Here is a 22,415-nt window from a genome sequence, read left to right as displayed (position 1 = left end):
GGGCTTTCTCAGTATCTCAAGGGAGGATCTTAATGGAACCAAATTTAAACAAGAAATTGTGCAAAAATGTGGAACATGATGTCTCCCTGGAAACTGGGAATAAAAGAGGGAAGAAGGTAAAAACCATAGCGGGTGTGACATCTCAAGAAAGAAAGGGATGAGAAGGGTTATATTTATTTTGTTCACATAATGGTCCTAGCACCAGGCTAAAAACACATAAGTTGGTGCAGCCACTGTGCAGAACAGCATGAAAGTTCCTTAAAAAACTACAAATAGAGCTATCATATGATCTAACAATCCCACTCCTGGGTATATACCTGTGACAAAACACTAATTCAAAAAGATACATGTACCCCTATATTCATAGCAGAACTAGTTACAATAGCCAAGACATGTCCTGAATGTCCATAGACAGATGAATGGATAAAGATTATGCAGTGTGTGTGTATATATATATATACAGTGGAATATTACTCGGCCATAAAAAGAATGAAATCATGCCATTTGCAGCAACATGGGTGCAACTAGAGATTATCGTACTAAGTGAAGTAGGCCAGACAGAGAAAAACAAATACCATTATGATATCACTTATATGTGGTATCTAAAGAAATGATAAAAATGAACTTATATACAAAACAAAAATAGACTCACAGACATAGAAAACAAGTTTATGGTTACCAAATGGGAAAGGGGGGTTTGAGATTTAAATATACACATTACTATATATGAAACAGATATCCAACAAGGACCTGCTCTATAGCTCAGGGAACTATACTCAATATCTTATACTAACCTATAATGGATAAGGATCTAAAGAAGATTTTTTTTAATGTATATATATATATATTTGAATCAATTTGCTGTACACTTGAAACTAATACAACATTGTAAATCAACTATATTTCAATAAAAATTAAAAATAAGAAAATAAAAATAAATAAACTTGGAAGGAAAGGGTCAATAGCTGGTTATAGTCTTTTCTCTAGCCTCAGGGACATACAAGATTTGATCTTCAGTTAAATCCTTCTTGTGATATTAACTTAAAGAATTCATAGATAATGCATAGCATTGACCCAAGACAAATGCTATGTATAGATCAAGGATCCATACCTCACTGAGGTTATATACTGATTAACCTGTAACTAATGAGTGATTGGTAACTGATGAATTACAAGTGCTCTGACAATGTTAGTTATCCCTGAGCAAGGAGGAGCAAGATGTAAAAGTCAGTCCCCAGAACTGATCACTGTCCTTGCCCACTCAGCTTTGTGACCACAAAGGTACCAAGTATACAGAAATTTGAGGAGAGCTGGAAGCTTGGGGACCTTCATGACCTCTGTCATGCCATTGATGTATATGCTGTGCTATTTATTAGCTGTCTCATAGCCTCTATTAAAGTTAAATTTGGTACTGGGTGGAGCCTATTATATCTTGTGAGTTCATCAATCAGTATGGACCCCAGATCACTGCTGCCAGTCAGGCAAAGTAGGCAGTGCAATGTTAACTAGTTCCTGAAAAGAGAAAATCACTGGCCAAGATGGAAGTTTGTTGTAGAGACTGTTTTTTAAGATTAATTTTTATTGGCATATAATTGCTTTATAATGTTGTGTTAGTTTCTGCTGCACAGCAAAGTGAGTCAGCTGTATGTGTATCCCCTCTTCTTTGAATTGCATTCCCATTTAGGTCACCCCAGAGCTAATTTGAGAACTCATCTATTGAGTTGAGTTCCCTGAGAACCCTGTAGATTCTCATGTGTTATCTATCATATATATAGTATCAATGCTATCTATCTGTCAATCTCAATCTCCCAATTCCTCCCACCCCCCTTTTCCCCCAGGGTGTCTGTATGTCTGTGTCTCTATTTCTGCTTTGAAAATAGATCATCTGTACCATTTTTCTAGATTCCATATATATTCATTAATGTATGATATTTGTTTTTCTCTTTCTGACTTTCTTCATTCCATATGACAGTCTCTAGGTCCATCCATGACTTTTGATGGCCTCATCCTCCTCTCTAACAAGATTCATCCAGATTAGGTGACTCAGGAGAAGGTGGGTCCAGCTCTCCTTCCCCTTCCTGGTCATGGCTGGAAGGTAGACATTGGGTCAGCTGGCCAGTGAGATATGAGAGGAGGTCATTAGGAGGTTCCTGGAGAAAACAGTACTCTCTATTTGAAGAAAGAGATTTTGGAAATGATTGTGTCCTCTGCCCCCTGGAAATCCCTATATCTGAATGTAATACCTGGAAAACAGTGGTCATCAGATGATCAAGAAAGAGACATCCTGAGGGCAAAAGTCACACAAAAGATTAACAGAATGGGAAAACTTCCTTGATGTCATCATTGAGCTTCTAATTGTATCAAGCCTGCAGCCACCTGAACCTCTTGTTATATGTAATAACAGATGCCCTTATCATAGCCACAATATGGTCTCTGTCTTCTCTTACAGCCAAGGGCTCCTTAACTCATGAGGTCAATAGGTGCTGGAGCAGAGGAGACAAATTTTCCCTAAGTCCCAGAAGCATATCTGACGATATGGGATCAGTAAATTGAGTTTATCATTATGGGACAGTCTGGTCTAAGAGAGGGAATGCCCCCAGGCACCAGGACAGAACATTCTCACCAGTCAAGAGACCTGTGCAAGTCCTCCTAGGAGGGCAGCAGAGACAGAGGGCAGGCAGCCATCCACACAGGTATGCGCCGTTCCTTCTACCAAGCCATACATTCCTGGAGCCATTAGTTGTCAATGACCCCCTAGCCAAGCTCCACCAGACAGCAGCAATTTTAAAAACTCTTTGGTAAATATTTACAGTTTGTTTAGGGAAAAATGCTAGCATAATAATAGCACCTATGTGTATGTTGGGGAGGGGGATGTTAGGGCAATTTAAAATGTACAGGTGTTACTGAAAGTGGGGGTCTGGCTGCTTGCCACTCAAAAGCCAAAATGAATCAAGACTGATGGAAAGGAAAGTTTGCTTAATTTTGGATGCTGGCAATAGGGGGCGGTGGGGGCAGACTCCTGTCCAAAGGCCAACTCCCCCAACCCTAGTGACAACCAGTAGGCAAGAATTTTATAGACTGCGGGAGGGGACTATGAGTAGAAACAGCATAGGCAGCTCTGATAGTTATCAGACCTGGTCCTGTAGTGTCTGACCAGTGTCATTTTGATTGCTTTAAGTACGGTTAGTTTTCAGTTCCAAGGTCACTTTGTTCCCATTTCCTTGAGGCCAGTTCTCAGGATTGTGTAAGACGGAACAGTTTATATCATGGCTACAGTTTTATCATTATGTAGTTTACTTCTTCCACCTGCTGGGGGTTTCAGTATCTGTAAGACAGCCACAGGAGATGGCTCAGGGCTATTGTCTATATAGCCCTTGAGAAGGAACCAAAGGGCCTCGATTTTGCTTGATAACTAAACTGTCATTATTTTGTCCTGTTTGACTCTTTTCTTTTGCTTCTACATTTTCTCACTTCTCAGATTAAACTTATTCTTTGACTGAAGTTTTTTTACAGACAAAAGGCAGGTGGAGGACATGGGGGGAAGGGCCATAGAGTCCTGCTCCATTTCACAGGCTATAAAAATGTTAACCAGTAGGGGTCCCCTCAAATCACACCTAAGGAAATCACTGCAAGATAGATCTACACTAAAGGCCTTGCACAAGGGGGGAAAAAAAATGTTTTTCCATATCTTAGAATGAGGTCCCAATAATATCCCTGACTTCCACCTTGAGTCATAATGCATCATTTGATAGAATAGAAAGGCAGATCCCAGAAGTGGAGGTGCTTTGCTACAGGAACATTAGCTGTTATTGTCAGAAATAATGGCCCAGTCACAGGGTGATGAGTTGAGCCAGTTGTTTCTGACACATTAAGTGTTTGATTTCCATGCCTCCTTTATTCTAAGATGCATGATTCATGTTCCCAAACACAGAGCTGGACTCCTGACTCCTCTCCCTTTGAAGGCTATGCTAATTTGAGACTTTCTTACCAGACGCTCCGCACCAACGTGGGTTACTGAGAATGCTGATGATTTATTTCTCAGGAAAACTCTGAAAAGGAGGACAGTCGCCCATCTGTCTGAGAATTTTTCAGGGCAAAGTCCTGTCGGCAGTCTCAAGGATAAATGGACTGACCTGTAAAGGGTCCCCTCATCCGCAGCCACTGATTGATGGGAACAGGCTGAACTGGGAGAGAGGAATTTGAAGTTCCATTTCGACTGTGACTCAAAGGCAGGGAACCACTGTATGGAAGGCTTAGGGTTTGTTTGTTTTTTTTTTTCCCAGTCTTTGTTTTATACCTGGTTATTTTATGCATATCGATAGCCAGGCAGACAAAGTCAAGGAACCTCCTCAGACACTCTTTACCTATCGCTATTACACTCCAGTCAGCAATCTATTGGGGCAGCATCTTTGAGGGCAGCAATCAAATTAAATAACCTAAGTGTCCATGAGTCACTTCTATAATTTTGCACCGCTTATGACCATTTGCAAGTCTCCTTGAAATGGCCACAGCATAAATCCTGATAGAATGCAGACAGAAAAGCTGGCATCTCCATTTGACCAAAGTGCTGCTGGACTCCTGGTGTTTATGTTTTTTGAGTAATGGCTTCCTCCCTCGTTGGGTCCAGGTAGAATTGAGCGTTTGCCTGAGGGTCACTTAGTCCCCTTGAAGAGACAAAGGAAAAGAGTTCAGTGAGGAAGGGTTGCAAATCTCAAGTGATGCCCTCCCCACAGGATTCAACTTGGCTCTAAAAATCTTATATGTAAAAGAAAAAGGAGACTAGAATGTATTCCATACCTACAAGGAACCAGGCCTGTTTGGTCCATGCTTTTGCATGAAGGGCTGGATCCAAATGTCAAAGTCTAATCATAAAGCTAGAGGTTCCTTTTGGGTTCTCATTCAACTTGTTAAGGGAAGAACCCAGTTCCTGGTCATGCGGGTGTGACCCTGCAGTCACATTCTTTTACTTATTTAGCTGGGCCAGGTCTTGGTTGCAGCATGTGTGATCTTTCATCTTCATTGCAGCACGTGGCTTCTTTTAGTTGTGGGCTGTGAAGCCTAGTTTCCAGACCAGGGATCGTACCTGGGCCCCATGCATTAGGAGTATGGAGTCTTAGCCACTGAACCACCAGGCATCTCAGAATGAAAATCATGCCACTGCCTGGAAATGTTGATAATTCAAACTTTGTAAATTCTAGATCCAAACCTCAAGGGATAGAATAAACTTGTAACATGCACAGAGCCTTCCACACCATCCTATTCCTTCTCTTCCCACACCACTGGCAGCCCTATTTCCCACTCAGAAAAATAACAGTATTCAATAGTTTGTAATAACCTATAATGGAAAAGAATCTGAAAAAGAACACATGTATACATGTATATGTGAATGTGAATATGTATGTGTGAATCATCTAGCCTATCAGAAACTAACAGAGCATTGTAAATCAACCATACTTTGTAAATCAACAATAAAGAAAATTAAGATATAAAACATTTTCTTAACTTTAAAAGTTCCTTCTTGCTTCTTTGTGGACAATCCAATGCTTGTCCTTAACCTTAGGTAATCACTTCTCTGCTTTCTGTCATTCATCACAGTTTTACCTTAAAAAATGAAAATTTTTATTGGAAATTGAAAAAAAAAAAAGAGAGAGAGAGAGAGAGGTAGAGAGTCCTCTAGTTATAAGTAAGTGAAAGTGTTAGTTGTTCAGTCGTGTCCAACTCGTTGTGACCCCATGGACTGCAGCTATGTCCACACAATTTTCCAGGCAAGCATACTGGAGTGGGTAGTCATTCTCTTCTCCAGGGGATCTTCCCAACCTAGGGATCAAACCCAGGCCTCTGGCATTGCAGGCAGATTCTTTACCATGAGCCACCAGGGAAGCCTCTAGTTATAAGGAATCAATAAAAAGAGGTATGATCCATCTGGACTCACACAGCAAGCCAGTAGGTACACCATGACTTCAATCTCTTATCTGAGTGTAGAGAAGATCATGGTCTTTTGGCTCAAGCTGAGAATTAGAACCATTTGTACAGATTGTTTAAAATATAGACCCCAAGGCTTCATCCCAGACCCCACACACCAAGCTCTCAATATGAGCCACAGGCCTTGGTATTTTGAAAAAATCTCTCCAGGACTTCCCATGATTTTTTTATTCCTCTATACTTTTGCACTATTTGAACCTTTCATGACAAAAATAAATTCAACAGGGACTTCCCTGGTGATCCAGAGGTTAGGAATCTGCTTTCCAATGCAGAGGACCCAAGTTAGACCCTGGTAGAGGGACTAAGATCCCACATGTCACAGGGCAACTAAGCCTGTGTGCCACAACCAGAGGGCTTGCATGCTACAACTAAGACCCATGCAGCCAAAAACAAATTGATTAAAAAAACAAAAAAACAAAAAAACTCTAAGGCCCAGAAATCAGGTGCCTCATTTTTTTAAAAAATTAAATTAAAAAAATAAATAAATAACTTCTCGTAATAAAATAAACAACAGTGTTGTCTGTGTGTGTTGGGGGCAGGGGAGTTCTCAGATTTCCCAGGTTCCTCTCAGAGATTTTTGCTATTCAAACCCCTTACCCATTGCTTGTAATGAAAAAAAAAAAAAAAAAAAAATACTATCTACTCTGACAAGGGAGATGAAAGAAAAAGACCTACAATCAAAGTGAAATTCAAAGTGGGTTTGACATGCAGGAAAGGGCACAGGGTTTGAAGTTGGAAAAGCCTTGGGTGTGAATTTGTTACTGAATCCAAACTCCATCTGCTTGCCACATGAGAGGCCAATAATTGGGAGATGTGTTGAAGCAAACAGCACCTTTTTTGGAAAGCCAGGCATCCAATAAAATAATGAAGTAATGTTTTAGAGTACCATCTCACTGGGGTCTGGATGCTAATTTTTTTCTTTTTTAATAGAACAGAGAGGGGAAGGAGATGAGGAAGTAAATGGCCATAAGTCTTGTAAAATATCTCCTGGCTTAGCCAGCACTGGGGAGGGGATGTATTCATTTCTTCTTCTTGGCAGCCATTTAGAGGTGGGCAGCGTCAGAAGCTGAATACCCTTGAGTCAAGCAAAGGTACTTTAGCTTACCATTCAGGCAGAGGGGCAGGATGGAGGCAGGCTATTATGTATGCTTACAGCCACCTGGGCCTTCCCAGGTGGTAAAGAATCCACCTGCCAAGCAGCAGATGTAGGTTTGATCCCTGGGTGGGGAAGACCCCCTAGAGAAGGAAATGGCAGCCCACTCCAGTATTTTTGCCTGGGAAACCCCATGGACAGAGGAACCTGGGAGGCTTGGACACCACTTAGCAACCAAACAACAATACAGCTATAGACAGCATGTTTTCAGAGATTATAGTGCCAAAAGCAACGGAGAGCAAGAGTTAAGGTAGAAGAAACCGTCTGATTCTGTTCTTCCCTGTTTCAAATTTTCACTACAGCATTTATTTCTATCTATCTCAGTCTTCCTGATGGGTAGTTTAATTGCTCCAAGCTCTGCTTTCCCTGACTATACCTTGGAGATCCCTTCGGTCTCACAGGACTATGGTAATTACTAAACACAACATACAGCCTATTTAATGCACCTCAATGCCTACAAATGGTAGCTACTATTAGCATCCATTTTATTGTTATCAAAACTAGTATTTTCTTAGTATAGATGAACTTTTGGGCCCAAAAAAAATGAGTGGGAAGAAAGAGAAGACATTTCCAGAGCTTTTGAATGACTCAAAAGGGGCAATTTACAAAGTGCTCGGGTGCAGAAAGCACTGCAGGCCGTGGCCGACACTTCTCCAAGCTCCTCTGGAACTATTTGATCCATCTTCTTTTATGCCGAGAGTTAGCAAGGCAAGGTTCCCTCTTCTTTGTGCAGTTGGTATAAAGCCAAGGACACAGGCAGCACTCAATGTAACAATTTTATCTCCTCTCTTTTTTTAGAGCTACCCCAAGAGAAGAAAATCAACTACTCTCTGGGTAATTTTTCTGAAAGAAAAGCAGCATCAAAAATCGGAAACTGCTTGTTTAAGTTTCCAAAGAGAGAGGCATTGTGATCTCTTCACGTTTTGTGGCATGTGTCAAATCAGATTGTATCAAAGGCAGGGTGTAATGGCATCGGGAAAAGAAAAAGGGAGTCAATTGGAAGGTTCCATCTCCTCCATGTGGATTAGCTGTGGGAATGTGGCTGTTAAATCATCTTATCATATCAGGACCAAAGGGGAACCTCCAGTGAGCTCCTGTGGGGGATGGATTCAGAGGAAATTACTCTGATGGATGACGGTGAGGTCCAGGGACACCTGTGGAAAGTCAGCACTGAAAACAGGAGAAGAAATAATAAGGCAGAATCACAAGACAAAGTGCAGCAGAAAAAGGACAACTTTACAAAAAAGTAGAGCTTCTGTAAAAATGATATCAAACAAGTGGTTACCGAAGGGAAAACTACAGTCCATTTAGTTTGCCACAGAGCCGTCCAATCAGCTCAGGAGATCCTGCAGCTCATACTCCAGGGCAGAAGGGCACTTGCAGCATCCTTATATTCTTAGGGTTTGGCTGGAGGGCTTGGAGACCTGGGGAAGTTAAGTGCCTCACTCAGGGTGCCTCAGCAGGAAGGAACAAACCCAGGTATCTCTCCTGTCCTTTTTTCTATCAATTCAGGAATGCTCGATCCCCAGAAAGGGGCTTATCTGAGCACAGAAACATTCAACTTTTGGTTCAGGTCAGAGGCAGAGGTGACCTCTTTGCCTAAGGAAAAAAGTTCAGCCAGGTGATGTTACCGAACCCAAGATCAGCCTGCTGGCCACATGACAGGCCAATAGTCAGGAGACGAGGTATAGAGGTGAGGAATAAAGACTTTATTCAGAAAGCTGGACAGTCAAGAAGATGGTGAACTAATGTCCTAGAGTGCTGTGTTATTAGAGACTGGATGCCTGTTTCTTTTATGGGACAGAGATGGGGAGGGGGGAGGAAGTAAAGTAAATGCATATTGCCAAGTATCTCCTGGCTTGGTCAGCTTTGGGGGAGGGGATGTGTTCATTTCTGCTTCCCTGCAACCATTCACTGGTAGGCAGGGGCAGGGTGTTTCCCAGTGAGCTGAATAAAGCCACCGTAGTTTAACTTTCAGGCAGAGGGGCAGGTTCCCCAAGGCAGGCCATTTTGTGTGCTTATAGAGATAGACAGCATTCTTTTGGTGATTATAGTAACAAAAGCATTGGAGAACAAAGGTTAAAGTAAAAGAAACAGATCCAATAGGGAGTCAGATTTTGCTCTTCCCTGTTATGGTGATAGCTAATGATGCTCAGGGGAAAAAAAAAAAGCTTGACTCTCAGGACCAGATCAGGGAGTGGGGAGAAAGAGCTCACTCACAGGAGAAAGCCCAGACACTGCCTATTGACTTTACAGACAAAGGGAATTGCCATGTCATTTCTAACGACTCTCAATGCCACCTCTTATTGAACTGATCCAGAAAAGGTAGTGAGGGACTCAAAGGCACATCACAGAAACCAGGACCCAGGAGGGGAAAGGAGAAAGGAGAAACACATCTGGGCTACAGGTCCAGCACTTCCACGGCTTTTGTGGATGAATATTTCATTCTGAACTCCTTTTGTTGTCTTCCCAGGCTGATGAGACCCTGAAACTCTAAAGTAGCTATTGATATGCAGGTCAGTCAACAGTGAAGTCAAATCCAGCCTCTGTACCCCGACATCAAATTAAATCTCAGAGACAGAGTTTTGGGTGAAGTAGAAGAGAATAGCTTTATTGCTTGCCAGGCAAAGGACAGAGCAGGCCCTCAAAACTGTATGTCCCATCCTGGAGGGAGTAGTGAGTTTTTATGCTAATGGTTCAAAGAAGGTGTGATCAGCTCATGAACATTCTTCTGATTCGTTGATGGTGAGGTAAGTGGGAGTCACCATCATCAACCTTCTGTTTCCAACTAGTCTGGGGTCTGCATACTTATGGGCAGCATTCAGTTCATTTACCCCACCTGGTGGAGGTTTCATCCACCTAGACAGCATATTAAAAAACAGAGACATAACTTTGCTGACAAAGGTCCATCTAGTCAAAGCTATGGTTTTTCCAGTGGTCAGGTATGGATGTGCGCATTGGACCATAAAGAAGGCTGAGCACCGAAGAATTGATGCTTTTGAACTGTGGTGTTGGAGAAGACTCTTGAGAGTCCCTTGGACTGCAAGGAGATCCAACCAGTCAATCCTAAAGGAAACCAGTCCTGAATATTCATTGGAAGGACTGATGCTGAAGCTGAAACTCTAATACTTTGGCCACCTGACTCAAGGAACTGACGCACTGGAAAAGACCCTGATGCTGGGAAAGATTGAAGGCAGGAGGAGAAGAGGACAACAGAGGATGAGATGGTTGGATGGCATCACTGACTCGATGGACATGAGTTTGAGCAAGCTCCAGTAGTTGGTGATGGACAGAGAAGCCGGGTGTGCTGCAGTCCATGGGGTTGCAGAGTTGGACATGACTAAGCGACTGAACTGAACTGGTGGGGGGTTCAGTATCTGCAAAACAGCTCAAAGGCATTGTTGTGTGTCTACCCTAAGGGAGAATCAGGACCCTGCCTCAAGGCTGCACTATTGTTTCTTGGCTGCTCCTCCCTTATCTCTGCATCCCTTACCTTCCATGATTAGCAACTGTTTGAACCTGTCCTTTGAAACTTGGGGAAAGCCATGGAGCCTGAATGAAGCCTATTTCCTGTAATCCAGAAACAGGGGACACAGAAAGGATTTTGTGCCCAGGAGCTCCACAAGGTCCTACTCGCTTTCAGAGAACTGTAAAGGACACAATGACAGCAAGCAAATCTGAATCCATGTATCAATATATCACTGGTACTTAATAAATCAAGACTGACTTGAACAAGCTCTGTCTTAGATCCATAGCTTAACAGAGGCCTCAGCTGTGTGAACAGAAATCATCGTCACTCATTTAAATGTACACAGAGGCTTGCTTAGCACAAATTACATGCATGTTAAAAACACTAGGAAAACATTCACGAAAATCCAAATGGTTATTGGTCAGGGAAAGGCTATTCTCAAAGTGCAAATGATCTTTTGAAGAACTAAATTGAATATGGTCTTTATTTTCTGAGGATATATATAGTTTATTTATGTTTCTCTCTTAAAGGAAGAGGACTTCCCAAGTGGCACTAGTGCCAATGTAGGAGACATAAGAGACTGGGATTGGATCCCTGGGTGGGGAAGATCCTCTGGAGGAGGGCATTGGCAACCCACTCCAGCATTCTTGCCTGGAAAATCCCAAGGTCAGAGAAGCCTGGTGGGCTATAGTCCATAGGGTTGCAAAGAGTCAGACACAACTGTAATGACTTAGTACACATACATAAGGGAAGAAACAGTAGGATGAGGGACAGCATCTACTTAGCAAACCCAGTCCTCCTTGCAGCAAAATTGCAAGGAAAACAGTATTATTCCCCAGGGATTGGGGCTCTATACTGTTCTGTAGAACAGGCAGAATTCATCCAAAATGGTACTAACAAGTTCCCTCACTCTCTCCTGTCTCTAGCTAACACAGCTTAAATTTGAAGGAACAAAATAAGAATGTTTTCACTGTCAGCTTAAAAATATCCTTAAAAACAAATTTTCATGAAAGTGGTCAAAATTAGCCTGAACCCAATCACTGGTTTACCAATGGTATTAGGTGATTTCAGAAAAAATAACTTGAATATAGCCTTGCATCATTTGGGAGAAGAGTCAAAGCAACTCCACTGTGTTCATTCCAGGGTAAGGAGAAGTGGCAGGGGACAATGGCTTTCCTGAGTTCCTGGGGTGCAACTTAGAGCCATCCTGTTGAGCAGCCACTGATGGCACCTCTGGGGTTCATGCAGTGCCTGCAGAGCCCAAAGATTTCTGCCTCCAGATCTTCTGAGTCAACATAATAGATGGCTTTGCAAACACAGTTCTCAAGTCCGGTGTTTACAGAGCTTTCTTGAAAAATTCTTCCAGGATATGTCAACAACCATTTGAAGAGAGAAAATTCTAGGGAGTCATTTTCATTGTTCCCAAGAGATGGTCCCTGTTGTAGGGTGGAAAATGAAAGTGAAGTCGTGTCCAACTCTTTACGACCCCATGGACTGTAGCCTACCAGGCTCCTCTGTCCATAGGATTTTCCAGGCAATAGTACTGGAGTGGATTGCCATTTCCTTCTCCAGCAGATCTTCCCGACCCAGGGATCGAACCCAGGTCTACCGCATTGTAGACAGACGCTTTACTGTCTGAGCCTCCAGGGACCTGCATTTATATAACCAGGAGCTGCCTCTCCATCTTGGCCAAAACTCAGAGAACTAAGAGAAACATCTTACAGAAAAACATCAGTACTGTTTTGGGGAGTAGATCATTTTAGGAATGCCATATCTTTAAGGTTGCACTACATGAAATGTACCATCCCAAGTATTTGGGGGAAGATAACCTCAAACTGAGGAACAAGTGCTCAGTCTCCCAGATCCATTCACTGAGTGGTGTCTCTTGAGGGATAGTCATGAGCATCTCAATCAAGAGTGGGAAGGACGACTCATCTCTGTATCCCCAGTACTTAGCAAGGTGATGATACATAGTAGGTACTAGAAAAAGGTAAAGGAATGAATGAATGGCTATATAACCTAAAGTTTGGTTTCCCCATCTGTAAAATGGGGGCAGTAAACACAGAGCCTGTCAATTTCACAGCACTATCTAACTCAACTTCCTGTGCCCAGCTCACAGCGAGGCCAAAGGATACCAAACGGAGTTTGGAGCAGAGAAAAGTTTACTGCAGGGACATCCAAGGAGAACAAGTGGCTCATACCCCCAAAAACCCTGAGTTCCCCAAAGGGTTTCAGCAGATTGAGGGAGGGGCATGGTTGGTTATTGCAGACTTCTTGGTGTAGGAATCCTTTGTTCTTCCAGCTGTCCATGTAGGTCCAGGTTATGGTGTTCATGTAAACTTCCAACAAGGCAAATGTTATTTCCTGTTCTGCAAATTATTATTTATGAATGTAAAAGTATTATGCTCTTAAAGATAAGAGCCTTGAGAATGGGCTACCCTGTATATTTTAGGTTATAAGCAACATTAACTGGAAGCAATAGAATACAAAGATTAAAGGAAAAGAAACAGATCTAATATAGTGTCAGATTTGTTCTTTCTATTAAAATAGAATGAGCATGAGCATCAGGAAGTAATGCAAACCTACATTAATTATTGTGTCTTCAAGCAGCCTCTTCAGATCTACTCCTTTCTTTGGAACTCAACATTCTGTGTTATGACTTATACATTGAGGGACCTGTCTTTGGTCACAGACTAGATGGTCTTGGAGGATGGGGACTGGTGATGTTTATTTGTGTGTCCTCATGCCTAGATAAGATATTCAAGGGTGTTGCTGAATGGGTCCCAGAGAGAGTGCAGCCCTGAAACTCTCTCTCTGAGCCACAACCCTGATGGCCACATGCTGCTGGGCTCCTCAGACACTCAGGCATCAGAGGACACTGACTTGTGCCTGAGCAACAGATGTGAGAACTGAAGCTAAGTGTCTTCATGAGGTTGTGTCAGATGCGTGAGGAGGAGCTGTGGAGCAAGGAACAGTGGGCCCGAGAAGCATGTATAATGAGGCCTGGAGTTGCGGGAGAGCAGCTTCCGGCCACGGAAGATTAAGCTGATGGTACTGGCAGAGGGCGGAGGGCCTTGGGCTGTTAGCATCCCAACCTCTCACTGTTAATGCCTGTTCCCTTTCACTGCTAAAGAGATCTGTGCTCCCAGGCTGTTAGTGGAGGAGTTTGTCAAGATGAGAAATCCACTCGGAAACATTTTACATCTTCCACACAATTGGCTCCTTCACAATGTAATTGTGCCCGAAGCAGAAGCATTCAAACACTCCCCAGGCATTTTGGCCACAGTCTGTAGCCAGATCTCAACAATACTTGCCAAGCTTGCTGCTTTACCTTAGATTTTCACAAAAGGAAGGTGAGAGGAGGATACCCTGGGACCTTCATCAGAACAAGTGATGCTTGAATATATTGCTCATTTTCAGCAGGAAAAAATTTATCCCATCTCATGTTTTTTGAAGGAAAAAAGCTTTCTCATTTTAAAGGCATTAGTGATCACCATGGCCAAATAAAGGTATCTTCTCCAGCAGAGCTGGTTAATCCGTGGCACTTATAACACCAGCCCATGCTTCTGCATCTGTGATAGACACTGCTTATCAGTTACTGCACACTGAGGCAACCTCAGCATCCTTCTCAACACCATGTTTCAGGCAGTCATTCCAATCAAATGACATTCATAATTGAGACTTGCTCCTGCTACTCTAGATGCTTCATGAGTCATCTTCTGCTGCTCCCCATATGCAATGGATCTTTTTATCCCCCCCTTCTTATAGAAGGGAACCCTAGTGTACTTCAAGAAATCCTCCAGCCTCTAAACCTTCCAGTTTAAGTAGTTCAAATGTAATAAATCCTCCTTGTTTCTGAAGGTGGATACAAGATCTAGGTCTGGCCAATCAAAACACTGGACACAACCCCCTCCCCCAACCCAGCCACAGAAATTAGACCAGGGATGCATCAGAAAGACCCAAACTCAGGCCTTAGAAAAGGGGAACTTATTTTACTTCTGGACCCGAGTTCATGGAATTGTAAGCCCACAGCCATAGAGAGAAAACCTGCCTAAGGATGACATCAGGTCAGAGATGATCAGAGATGAGTGAGGTTGGGCATTTGTGTCCCCATGATTCATGGCATCATTTGATTCTCTGTCTTCTGTTGTGTGGAGCTTTTTGTTTGTTTGTTTGTTTGTTTTAGGCTTTTTATTTTTGCAATTGTCGGTTATACCATAAGGTATTTATTAACTATAGTCACCATGTTGCACATGACATCCTGATGACCTATTTATTTTACAGCCAGAAGTTTGTACGTTTTGATCACCCTCATCCATTTCACCTACCCACCCAGAATCCCATGTTCAAAAAAACATATTCTAACATTTTTGAACCTATATCCATCTCTGTACTTTTCAGTTCTACGAGGCAATGAAATTCATTTTTAAAAAGCAACTCAAGCCAGCTCGAGTTAATTTTCTGTCACCTGTAACTGAAGCAGCCTTCATTGACATAATCACACCCTTCAACAGGATGCAGTTCTTAGGTGATGGGCTCCAGCAGGAATAAGATAATAGAAAACAGCAGAACTGCTTCAGGTGATGGGAACAAAGTCATGTTTGTGAGCAACCAGGACCATGGACTCCCTACGTCCACAAAGTTGGAGCCTCACTCGCACAGGTTGCCCTCAGAGAAAGTGGTCCTACAAGGACAGTTACAAAGAATACATGCTACAGGGAAGAGGTAGGGGGGAGGGGGGGCTTTCATTGGTGTCCTGCCCTGCAGTAGGGCAATTCCTGGACACAACCTGCTCTCCTAGGACTCCCAAGCCTGGCATTGTGGCTTTGATTTGCCAACTCAGCCTCCACCCACACGACTTGGAAATGCCAGCCCAGAACGCCACTGTCCACAGTGTGGATACAAACTGATCGCCCCAGCCCTTACCCTAACCCTAATCCTGCTAGGACCCTTCCTTGTGTCTTTCACTTTCCACTCTCTTCCATCCCCAGTGCCATCATCCTGCCCACCACTGTGGCTCCCTGAGACCACCCCCCTCCCCCTGTAATTCAGGCTCTCCCTCTAACTTTGCCACTGTGGGATCACCTTTTCGGTGAAAAGCTCCCACTGACTTTATCTTACTTCCTTAAAAAAATCTTGACACAAGTCCACTGTGCTTTTTCTACTTCATCTCAGGGTCTTTCTTTGATTCCTGCACATGAAGGTAGATCAGATCTCCCTGGACATCAGTTCTCTTTGCCTATAGAGTTGAGTTTGCTTCTGATGGCAGAAGCAGAGTCTTTGTTCCCTGTTATTGTTGAAGCTGTTAACATGCCAACGCTCTCCCAATTGGTGCAATATTGAGGATTAAAATATTAATCAGGAATAATCATGTATGCATTATTCATCCTCAGACATTCTGGGTATGGATGCCAAGAAACTACACATATTTCAAACATGAAATCCTTCATCTTTTCCAGAGAGCTCATATCTCCATGATCATACCAAAGGGGACGTGTGGGCTCATTTCTCTGCATGTACCAAGAGAAACAAAACAGTGCAATTTAGCTCCCACTGTTCATAACAGATGTCCCTCCCGGATGCTTTGTCAAAACCTCTTAACAAACACATGTGTCCCACTCATTGCTTGGCTCTCTTGCTTTCCTGGCTTTTCCCAGAACACATTTCATGCCTAAGAGAGAACCCATCAGGGAGAGAAAGACTTCAGCCTTCCTATAAATAAAACCAACTTGAGTAAATCCCACAGAGAATTGTTTCCCTTAACAGCATTCAAGGAATCTTTGGCAACTTATTAATTTTTAGAAACTGGTCTCCACCAGGATATAAGCTACTTCTATAAGGCCAACTATATCATTCATCTGTCCTTGGGAACTGTCTTTTCAATCGAGAACAATAATGAAACTATTTCTTATGACAGGAATTTTTCTCCATCCAATTTTTCTCTTTCTTTATCTCCTTTCTACCTTCCAAATAGCTCATTTACAGGAATGCTCCTTCTTTCCTCTGTTACCAACTCACTTTCTCCTCAAGTGTATGCCTTGCAGATCCTTCGAGTGGGAGATACCACCAGCTCTACTATCCGACATTCTCTCGTGTGGCACAGGGGCAGAAGGCTAGAAATCATGTCTCCCAGACTCTTTGCCAGGGTGGTTTCTTTTTTGATCATCCAAGGAGAAACTCTCCTGAAATATTTGGAAGGTGGAAAGAAGCAGAAGCTACCATTGCAACAGCAGCAGGCAGGCATGAGGTCTTGGACAGACAGTAAGCAAGAGGCTCTGCTGTGGCTTCTAGAACCTCTCTAAGGAATCCTGCCTTCAGTGGCAAGCAGCTGAGACCATCAATAGCTACTGCTTATGCTCATCTCCCCAGAATCTGCAGAGATCTATCCAGGGTCCTGAGTCTGGAGGCAAAGCAAGGGTGTGAGGATGGAACTTGAGAATATCCACATTCCTTTATGAGTCAAGGTAGAGACATTGCAGAGTGTATGGACAAGGGAAGACTGACCTTACCAGAGAAGAGAGGCTCAATGTAGAATGAAGGCTTGAAATACCAGCTTCAGCAGAATTCAGGCAATATCCCCATTTCAATTCTCAGTTTCTGCTCTTTCTTTTCTTTCTTTATTTTTTCGTTTTCTTTTATATTGGAGTATCATTGATTAACAATGTTGTGTTAGTTTCAAGTGTACAACAAAGTAGTTCAGTTATACGTATATCTATTCTTTTTCAAATTCTTTTCCCATTTAAGTTATTACAGGGTATTGAGCAGAGTCCCCAAGCTATACAGTAGATCCTTGTTGATCATCTATTTTAAACATAGTGTATATGTAAGTCTCAAACTTGTAACTTATTCCTTCCCCTACCCTTCCCTTTTAGTAACTGCAAGCTCATTCTCTAATACTGTAAGACTGTTTCTTTGAGAAATAAGTTTATTTCTATCTTTTTTTTTAGATTCAACTTATAAGCAATATCTATGATATTTGTCTTTCTCTATGTAACTTACTATACTTTGAATGATAATCTCTAGATCCATCCATGTTGCTGCAAATGGCATGATTTCATTCTTTTTTATAGTTGAGTAATATTCCATTGTGGGGATCTTCCCAAGGGGTTCAGTGATAAAGAATCTGCCTGCCAAGCAGGAGATGTAGATTTGATTCCTGGATTGGCAAGATCCCCTGGAGAAGGGAATGGCTACCCACTCCAGTATTCTTGCCTGGAGAATTCCATGGACAGAGGAGCCTCATGGGCTAGAGTCCATGGTGTCAAAAATATTTGGATACAACTTAGTGACTAAACAACAACAACAATATTCCATTGTATATATGTACCCCATCTTCTTTATTCATTCATCTGTCAATGGACATTTAGGCTACTTCTAAGTCTTGGCTCTAGTAAACAGTACTGCAATGAACATTGAGGTGCATATATCCTTCTGAACCTTGGTTTTCTCCAGATATATGCCCAGGAGTGGGAGTGTTGGATCACATGGTAGCTCTACTTTTAGTTTTTTTAGGAATCTCCATATTGGTTTCCATAGTGGCTATACCAATTTACATTCTCACCAACAGTGTATTGCTAATAGATTTTTTATGATGGCCATTCTGACTGGTATGAGGTGATATCTCTACTCTTTCTTAATCAGTGCTCCAGCTTTTTCATAAGAAACAGGGTTAGGCTCTCAGGTCGAATTCTACTAGTATGATCTGCAGAATCAAACAATGCCTGGAAGGCGAGATGGTCAGAGGAATAGACCTGCCTTAACTGTGACCAGTAACCAATAATGTGGCTACAGGGTAAAGGTTGGAAAGGGGTTAAATTCATAGAAATGGTGGTAGGGAGCTCTGAGGAGTAGGTAGGGTAAATTTGTCAGAATGAACAGAGTATGGAGATACCTTTTTTCCATACAACTCTTTACCAGAGGGTACCTACTGTAGAGGTTGGTCTCCATCATCAGGTAAAGAAGTTGATCCATTCTAGACGAGGCAGCCTATTTCCCCAGCTATCCCAGGGCTTGCTCAATGGATTCCTGAATCATGCAGCCAGGACATAGACTGAAGTTATGCATCAATTTAACAATACTGATCTCTGCTGGCTGCTCCAATTGCCAAATGCCTCACCTGCCCAAATCAGAACTGGAAACCATGTTCACAATATGGCATCATTCCCTAGAGAACCAGCCAGAGCCCTGGTGGCAGTTACATTATACTGGGACCCTTCTCATGAAGGGTCAGCAATTTCCCCTCACTAGAATAGAAATACTCTGGACTTGGATATGCCTTCTCTGGCAGAAGCTGGGCTCTCATCTCTGAACCTACTGAATACCTTTGTTATCACCAATCTACTGCTTCTCTATAACATTGCTTCTCACAAAAAGAAAATTTATTTCAGCAGCACGAGTAAGGCGATAGACTTGTGCCCTTGGCATTTATCATTCATACCATTCTCCCCACTATGCAGGAACAGATGACCTTCTAGAAAATTGCAGTGGTCTGTTAAAAATTCAGTGTGGCACCAGCTCAGAGACAACACTGTGCATAGTTGTGAAGCAATCCTATAAAATACAGCGGTTAACAAAGGACTCTGTCTCTGACAGTCAAGTGTAAAGGTGGAGAAGGAAGCCATGAAGGCAGGAGTAGCCAACTTTACTGATATTCCTATAACCAACTTTCAGAATTTATCTTCACGCCTCCATCAGTTTGGAGTCTGCTGGTTTTGAGGTCTGTTAACAAAGCAGTAGTGCCTTTACTGGAAGGGCTCAACAATTGTCCCATTGACCTTTAACCTGAGATGGCTTACCTAGCCACTCTGAGCTCCTCCTCCTTCTCAACCAAGAGGCAATGACCAGGGTTACTGTACTGACTCTACCAGGACAAGGAGAAACAGAGCAGCTGTTAAATAATGGGAGAAGAGAATAATACAGATGGTCCCCTACTTAAAATAGGGTTTCCCTGATAGCTCAGTTGGTAAAGAATCCGCCTGTAATGCAGGAGACTCCAGTTCAATTCCTGGGTTAGGAATATCCCCTAGAAAAGGGATAGACTACCCACTTCAGTATTCTTGGACTTCCCTTGTGGCTCAGATGGTAAAGAATCTGCCCACAATGCGGGAGACCTGGGTTTGATCCCTGAGTTGGGAAGATCCCCTGGAGAAGAGAAAGGCTACCCACTCCAGTATTCTGGCCTAGAGAATTCCATGCACTGTATAGTCCATGGGGTCCCAAAGAGTTGGACAGGACTGAGCAATTTTCACTTTCACTTTCACTATGCACTTGGTAGAAACTGTACTTTGAATTTAGGAGGGGCAGTTAATTACTTTTTATTGGCGTATAGTTCCTTTACAACTATAGATTCTGCTGCAGTACTAGATTCTACTGCTTAGAAAAATGAATCAACCATACATATATTAATACATATATCTTTTCCCTTTCAGACTTCCTTTCATTCAGGTCACCACAGAACAGCAGGTGGAGTCTCCTCTGCTATACAGTATGGTCTCATCAGTTGTCTATCTTATACACAGTATTAATAATGTATATGTGTCAATCCCAATCTCCTAATTTCTCCCACTAGCCCCTTTCCTCCTTGATATCCATACATTTGTTCTCTATGCCTGTGTCTCTATTTCTGCTTTGCAAATAAGATCACCTGTACCATTTTTTAGATTCCACAGATAGGAGTTTATACACAATATTTGCTTTCCTCTTTCTGACTTCTCTTCATATAACACTCCCTAGGTCCATCCACGTATACTTTGAATTTTGAATTGTTATCTTTTCCTGGACTAGTGACATGTGATGTCATACTGTCTCATGATGCTGGGCAGCAAGCCATAGCTATTCTGGGATGAGGGTCCCCCCACTCCGCCGGCACTCCCCAACTCACAGCACACAGGTAGCTGCCTCTTCTGCACATGCAGAAGGGAGAATGATGTGAAGAACGTCTGCTAAATAAAGCAGTCTAATTAATAAAGCAACTGTCAAGTGCCTGCCATGATAATTTCATCTTGTCGTGATCTCATCCAAGTAGGCAACCATCTCACCGAGGTCAAATAGTTTCTATATCCTGTTCTAAGAGGAAGACAAATGCACAGACAGCAGTGAAATGGGGGAATGCAGGCTGCTGAAGCAGTGTCTGCACTTCAGAGACTGTGCCTCTGATCTTTTCTTTTTCAAAGATAAATCTCAGCCCTGTAACACCCCCAGAGACTAGAGAACAGCAGCGGAAGTGACAACTCTCAGCCCCATGCTGGAAACCCTTTTACAAATTGCATTCAGATTTGAATTCAAAAGTGTCCTGCTGAACTCTCCAGCAGAGCCAAAGCTTTGCCAAACAGCATTCTTACTTTCTTCGAATTAACTGGGATCTCTGGATTTCCAGCCACTGATTCTAAGACACAAAAGATAGAAAAGATAATCCTGGTTCAGATTCTGGATTCAGACCTACTCAGGGTTTCAATCTCGACTGTACTGCTTTCCAGCACTGTGTTGACTTAGACAAATTGTTCAACTTCTCTGAGCTTCCATTCTTTGTCCATAAAGAGAGACCACGCTTTTGCAGGGTTTATGCAAAGATGAGATGAGATAATATATGTGATGTCTGAATAAGGGGAACATCACATGGCAGATGCTCACAAAAAGATTACTTTTCCTACTCACTAACTTTAAAATCCTTGATAATTTGAAAATACAAGTGTGTGTTTGTATAACTGAATCACTTTGTTGTACTCTTAAAACTAACACAACCTTGTAAATTAACTATACTTCAATTTATAAAGAAACTGGAAAAAAGAAAGTAGCATTATTCCAGGGTCAATAGTTCCACATATTATATGGCTATCGCTTTTCTCTTCCCACTTTAAATGCTCCTCCGAAGTGGTTTTCTGACAGCTAAAAGTAATAGCTCCCTGTTCAATAGGGAATCTTTCGTAGAGAAGAACAAATATTTAAGATGAGGTATTTTTTCCCTTAAAGCAGCGCTGAGCAAAGGATAAAGATGTGCTATTATCTTCCTCATACGTATGCGAAGAGGAGAGTTTGAATCTTCATCCTTATAAACCTGTAAGAGTCAGATAATGGACATTTCTTAATCCAGGGACTCAAATTTCAGCTGAATGTAACTTTTCTATCTTGCAAGACAGATGTGACAGTCCAAAAGCATTATTATTAATATGAGGATGTAGAGAGTGAGAAAAGTATGGTTTGTACTCACATGGCAGTAACAAAATAGCAAACTCTGCAGTAGGATCCTGAGAATTATGGATGCAGTGGGATAAGAACTGTTTCTCCTGGGGGGACAGACGGGTGACACGCATATGACTGAGACTCAGGAAAGACACTGTGAGCCCTGATGTGACAGAAGGAAACACAGACATGATAACCTAGCATAAACATTTGTGGCCAAGATGGAAGGGAAGGCGGAAAGGTTACCGTTGACAATGCGGATATAAAAATCCCAATCTGCAATATAATTATAAATAAAACGGTTGTTAACTTTTACAATGCCTATATATTTTTATGTAATGTCAAAGCTTACACATCACCAATCTTTATATCAACTTTTATATTGGCATTTTGAGAAAAACACCATATTTCCTAAAGCTTTTTGTAAAGTAATAGAGCAGCCCTGATCATAACCATCCTTCAAATGCATAGATTGCATCTCTGCGTGTGTAAATGGTGTGCGTGATATGGACATAGGATAAATAACTCAACAGAGATGCCAGAAACAGCCATGGTAGCAGCACGGGTTTGACTTTTAGCAGAAACAGCATGAAAATATTACCAGTGTATCCATATGATTTCCCCTCCTCCACC

This window comes from Bubalus bubalis, chromosome 2 (genome assembly GCF_019923935.1).
Source record: "Bubalus bubalis isolate 160015118507 breed Murrah chromosome 2, NDDB_SH_1, whole genome shotgun sequence".
NCBI lineage: Eukaryota > Metazoa > Chordata > Mammalia > Artiodactyla > Bovidae > Bubalus > Bubalus bubalis.
Note: the sequence above shows the minus strand (reverse complement) of the source record.